General features: G+C 41.0%; 1 long non-coding RNA gene across 1 annotated transcript; it reads right to left on the bottom strand.

Moving 5' to 3' along the window:
- Nucleotides 1–214: 214 nt before the first annotated feature.
- On the bottom strand, nucleotides 215–5,281 carry LOC131991174 (uncharacterized). The gene is made up of 3 exons (XR_009396107.1): nucleotides 4,942–5,281; nucleotides 4,737–4,862; nucleotides 215–1,070 (listed from the first exon to the last, which is right to left on the bottom strand). It is a non-coding gene; the product is annotated as an uncharacterized LOC131991174 (long non-coding RNA).
- Between the last annotated feature and the right edge of the window lie 1,196 nt (nucleotides 5,282–6,477).

Here is a 6,477-nt window from a genome sequence, read left to right as displayed (position 1 = left end):
TTAGATGTTTTGTCACTATGGCAGAGGACCATTGAAATATTCCTCATGTCCACCTCCCAGTCCTTCATTGTCAATGGTTACTGTCATAGTTTTTTGTCTAGCTAACAGAATTGTGTTTGACTGAAAAAATAGGATTTTACGGTAAGAGTTTCCTCCAAGGTTTGACATCACACATTGCACTGATACTGCCAAGGAAATAGTAGCCATTTTTATTCACATAAAATAACTTCCATAGTGCCGTAAACACAAACAAAAAACAAGGATGTAGCCTACAGTGCTGTAAATAAAGCTGGAGATTCAAAACCAACATTTCTTCATTGGTCATCAGGTGAATTAGGATTACAAAAAATTGTATTTGCTAAATGCCAGAATAATGAAATTTTTTTTTAGACAATGTTTTTATTAGTTTCTTGACAGTCAGAAGTTTACATACATTTCATTAGTATTTGGTACCATTGCCTTTAAACTGTATGACTTCTATCAAACCTTTTGGATATCCTTCCACAAGCTTCTCACAATAATTGGCAGGAATTTTGGCCCATTCCTCCTGACAGGACTGGTGTAACTGAGCCAATTTTGTCGTCTTGCTCGCACATGCCTTTTCAGCTCTGCCCATACATTTTCAATAGGATTGAGATCAGGGCTTTGTGACGGTCACTGCAAAACATTGACTTTGTTGTCCATAAGCCACTTTGTAACTTATTTGGCAGTATGCTTCAGGTCATTGTACATTTGGAAGACCCACGCTTTAACTTCCTGGCTGATATTTTGAGATGTTGCTTCATTATTTCCACATAATGTTCTTTCTTCATGATGCCATCTATTGTGTGAAGTGCACCAGTCCCTCCAGAAGCAAAACAACTCCACAACATGATGCTGCCACCCCCGTATTTCACAGTTGGGATGGTATTCTCAGGCTTGCAAGTTCTCCCTTTTTCCTCCAAACGTAATAATGGTCATTGTAGCGTCCCCGGCTAAATGATGGTCGAACTCTCAAACTGATGGTTCACATGGGTTTTATTCCGTGGACCGTATTCAATTACAAACACAGTATGAACACACCGTAAGAGCTATAAAGAAAGAAAATAAAATACAGTTACCTTATTGTTTCCTTTTACTTAAATGAAAATATTTATGACTGCTTTAATCACATAAACAATCATGTAAATTAACTCCCCTTTTTATCTATCTGAATCAAAAGACAATCTCCAATGGAGTGCTGTATTAGAATTAAATAAATATTTGTAACCATTTCCTTCTAATGCAATAAACACGTTTTAACCTCAGCAGACTGTACATAAAACAGACAAAATATGTGCTTACATTAATAAAACAATCAACAAGTTAGCTTAGCTCTGTCTCACTTCAATACAGACATGGCAGCTCGGCCGATGCTAATAGTAACTGCCGCTAACCACAACACGTTTCATACACAACTATAAACGGCAACCAAACTTGAGCCGGACATAATATATCATGAAAGTAACTAAAACAAACCTCGTGCCCCTTATTAGCCAGGTGCTAGTACGTTTCATTTAACTTTGGCACATTTAGCATTGAAGACATGCATCTTAGTCTTGCAAACACTTTTCCATCTGACGGTAAAATCTGAAGCACCAGATGTTTATTAGGTCTCGACGAGACGCTTTCAAAATAAAAGCACAGAATATAACATCTGCTTAATATATATGAAATAATAACCTGACCTTAACTAATGTCCAGAAACTAAATAAAAACAAATGAAATGATGTTGTATTCATATTAAAGGTTATTTACAGTCATTATGGCCAAAAAGTTTGATTTAAGTTTCATCAGACTAGAGGACATGTCTCCAAAAATGAAGGTCTTTGTCCCTGTGTGCATTTGCAAACTAATCTGGCTTTTTTTATGTTTCTTTTGGAGTAATGGCTTCTTCCTGGCAGAGTGGCCTTTCCGCCCATGTTGGTTCAGAACTCGTTCGACACACTCTTACTAGCTTCACCCAACATCTTCACAAGATCTTTTGCTTTTGTTCTTGGGTTGATATGAACATTTCAGACCAAAGCGCGTTCATCTCAGAGACACAGAACCCATCTTCTTCCTATTATGGCTGGACATTCCCATGGTGTATGTGGCGGCACTAGGGGTTATTTACAAAATTATCAAAAGCTTATTTTCTTTTATACTACAGACAACGCCACCTTGGGTTAGGGCCCAAGGACCCGTACGAAAGGTCAATTAGCAACTTTTACAAAAGCACACAGGTTCGTTCAATCAGGGAGGGCAGGAGACGGAGTTCAATGATCATATACAAAATTTTTATTTTCTTTAAAATAGGCACAAGGTCTGGGAGTAAAATATTATATACATAAAACAACAAAAAGGAAAAATGAGCCCAACTGGAGTAGGGGGAAGTGACGTCCAAAGAGAAAGGAGAACACCCCACTCACAGCAAAAAGGTGATGTGCACACAAAACAATCTTGAACAGGGATCTCACGCACACAAGGGACCACCACCACCCAGGGAAATATATTGTAACATAAATACTTTTTAAAAGTGACGATCTAACTAGGCTACGTTCTACGGAGCCCCTAAAGGGACATGGTGAAAATAAAAATAAAAACTTTGGTATCTCGTGAGCACGAGAAACATTTCTCTTGAGCACGAGATACTTTTCTCGTGAGCACGAGATGCATATTGCATGCGCGCATGGTGTCTGTAAGAACACCCTCTGCATTTCAGCTTGTTTCTGTATGAAAATTACATTACAGGAGTTAGTTTGGCTATATTTTGACCTGGGGCTTCATTATAAGGACATTGCTGCTTTACTTGAAAAAAAAAAACGACAGTTGTTTTGCCGAGATAACGATATAATTAATTCGAGATCTTGAGAAAACAAAATAATAGTGTAGTCCAGACGCGTAGCCAGTAATGTGATGTATTTGTAACCCGGTCCGTGTGGGATGAGCCTCTCCACACCCTAGGACTCTGCGTTGTGTTGTTTATGATGGAGGGCGGAGGAGGGACCAGTCGGACACGGGTGGTCGTTATATTGCGGCTCGGACCGCGTCGTGCTTTATTTCTCACAACGGCTGGCAGCTCAACCTTAGGTAAACAGTACCAGTAAACACTGGCGTGAGACAACAGAAAGATTAAAGGCTTGTGTTGTGTCCTTACTGATTTCCACACTGACTGGTTGCCGTGGGCTATGATCTGCGCAGTTTCTGTTACGCGTGAGCTGTCCGTGGTACTGAAACAACACTCGCCGTTAATGTGATAATTTTCTGTCTGATGCAGGTCTATGTTATGCTGTACGTTAACACTTTATGGAGCCTACTGATTAGGTTCATCTGTAGTCGGCACTTTGTGCAATAAAATGATTTATTGTGCCGTGCGATAGAGCCGATACGCATGTTTTGTCTTTACTGTTGTATTGTGTACAGCCTTTATAGAGCTCTGTTGGGAGAGATACCAAAGTTTTTTTTATTTTCACCATGTCCCTTTAGGGGCTCCGTAACGTTCGGTATTTGTTTATGTTCAGCGCAAGGTAACCAGTTGTTTTAGATCGAGCCAAAACAAAATGTTACCTGGACACTGACGTAAAAAACTTGAAGGATAAATAATTGAAGGCACGGAGAATAAGAGAAGACGAATGGCTTCACGTGTATAGTTGATGGATAATATGCTACTTAATTTTGCTAATGCGAGTTCGAATCCAGCTCTTACCGCTCTCGCAAACATTTCAATTCCATACATTTTTTTTTATAGGCAGCTGTGATGTAGTGTTAACTTATTCAATGATGTTCCCCACAGTAGATAGGAGATGGGACTCGTAAAAGGCCAGGTATTATGTTAATAAATATGTGACGAATCTGCTGACAGAGGGGGGCCACAGCTGCAGATGTTGACGAACGCACGCGTACGGAAACCAGTTGGTGTGGAAACCAGTAGGGATAGAACACCGGCAGCGAGAAACACGCCGGCCGAAGCAGCTGACAAAGCCGGTGTCGTGCCAAAAAGTGATTGCCTGCCAGAATCTGATTTCTGGCCGCGGGAGCGCACACTGCAGCCCGTTGAGCGGTAGCGTAAACACGTCTGCTTTTCTCTGGATTAAACGGTCTTAATATGCAGATACACACAACTGTATTATAATGTAATTATAGCAAAGGCATGTGGCTTCGAAAGTTTAACGTTTGTTGTTGCGTAATTATTACAACTGTGGCCAAAAGAAGTGTATAGTTTGTAGCGAAAACAGACATGGCAACTACGTGATAGACACGTCTATTTCAGTTTTCACCTCGCAAAAACTGACTGAAGGCATAGTATAGTTACTGAGAGGTTATTTCTGCCTAAATATGACTTGATCTCATTCATGATCTTCATAATGTAAACACTAGAGCTCACAGGACAGCTTGGAATCCCTTTAAAGCACCATTACAACACAAAATAGGCATTTTCACCTGCCAAAAAATGATTGAAGGCCAGATACAGTTACTCAAAGGTTATTTCTGCCTAAATATAACTTGATCTCATTCATGAACTTCATAATGTAAAGATCTGACCGCTCAACGGGCTGCCGTGCGCGCTCCCGCGGCCAGAAATCAGATTCTGGCAGGCAATCACTTTTTGGCACGACACCGGCAAAGCAGAAGCAGTGAAGCAACAGCAGCAAAATAGCAGCAGTGAAGTAGCAGTAGCAGCTAATTAGCAAAGTAGCCGTGGCTAAATAGCAGGGTTTAGTCAGTGTTTCTTTTACTTCACTTTAGCGTCCAATCACCCGGTTTCCAGTCCGGTTGGCTTGCGTCCGTAGCAAAGAGGGAGAGGGGTGAAGAGGGTCGGCGTGGCAGGGGGGAAAGCCACCACGAACCATGCGACCAGCAGACTATTAAAGGGAGAGGATCGGAAAGGGAGCTTAGCATCTGGCTAACAGCAATTAACAACAGCAGCTCACCATAACTCACCTATGCTGCGGTCAGCGGTGATAACGACTACAATATAACGCCCCGACCGCTTTGGAGATGCCGGATCTATTAAAGAGTTATGTTTAAGTTAACAAACAATCTAACAAATATACACCAAGAGCACACTAAGGTGCGCCTACCTGTGCAGCGAAGGCAACAACCCGGAAATGGGCGGGCTGAAGGGGCAGGAAGAGGGACACGCCTACTTTTATCCCCTCGGCATGAACGATGATTGGCTAATAAGCCAAAGAGGGCAAGGTGAAGCAGAAGCTTGGTGTTCAGTATGACAGTGGTGCCTCATACCACTACATGTATATGTGTAATTGTTTGAACAGATGAATGTGGCACCTTCAGGCGTCTGGAAATTGCACCCAAGGATGAACCAGACTTTTGCAAGTCCACAATCCTCTTTCTGATATCTTGGCTGATTTCTTTTGACTTTCCCATAATGTTACACAAAGAAGCAGTGTGTTTGTATATTTTTTATTATTTTTTATTTTGCTTATTTATTAATTAATATATCCCCCACGCCCCACCTCCTGCCATTCAAATATGAATAATGAATGTTTTTTTATTGCATATTAATTTTCTCATTTAGTGAATGAATACCACTGCACACTTACAAATACAAACTCAGTCTGGACATAGTTGGGATGCCAAAACCCATGGACTACCTCTACCACATTTACACCTGTACTGTATCTTTAAATGTGTGAATGTATATGACCACACCTGATAAAAGGAAATAAAAACAAGTTTAAAAAAACGAAAAAGGACCAATTTGCTCCAGGTGGTGCATATATATTTAGAAAGGTGACTTCAGTCCCCTTCAGTAGTGAAGGGGCAATGAAGCTTCGTGACCATATGCTTTATTTTTGGACCCCATTAGATGGCGGTTTTGGCTTGGATAGAAAAAAAAGACTCTAGCAATGGTAATTGAGTGCGTTTTCAGCCCTTTGTTGAACAAAGAGCGCCATCTTGTGGGCTGCGTAAATAAAGCAGATGGTTCACGAAGCTTCGTTGTCTCTTCACTACCCTCCAGCTCCAGCTTCAGCCACCATGTTGATTTCTGTCATGTCTTTGAAGTTACTTGACCCCTTTTGCTACACGAACACACACATATTTCTTAAACTGAAATAAGACTTTGAAACTTGGAACTGATTATTGAAGAAAGAAACAAATAAATAGCCCTGCTCCTGTTAATCTGTCAAAGTCATTTAGTTTCTTTTAAAAGCACCCAGCTTGATTCTCTCTGCCATAGTCGCCGGGGGGCTTAAACACCTTCACTGGACCCCTTGCTGCCATGTCCGTTGTTGTCTCAGGTCTCATCTTGGAAAAAAAGTCTGCCAACTTCTTTGCGAAATCTTTTTCTCCCCAAGCACACTTTTTTCAAAACCTCTGCAGCATCATCATGGTTATATTTACTCTTCTCTTGCAGAAAATAAAGCCCCATTTCTGCCAGGCTGCCTTCACTATGTCCTTATTGATCTGGTGACTTGAAAACTTGATCACTACCAATAGTGGTGTGGCATCACC

This window comes from Centropristis striata, chromosome 18 (genome assembly GCF_030273125.1).
Source record: "Centropristis striata isolate RG_2023a ecotype Rhode Island chromosome 18, C.striata_1.0, whole genome shotgun sequence".
NCBI classification, from domain to species: Eukaryota; Metazoa; Chordata; class Actinopteri; order Perciformes; family Serranidae; genus Centropristis; species Centropristis striata.
The sequence above is the reverse complement of the archived record's forward strand: the minus strand, read 5'-3'. Positions and strand labels throughout refer to the sequence as shown.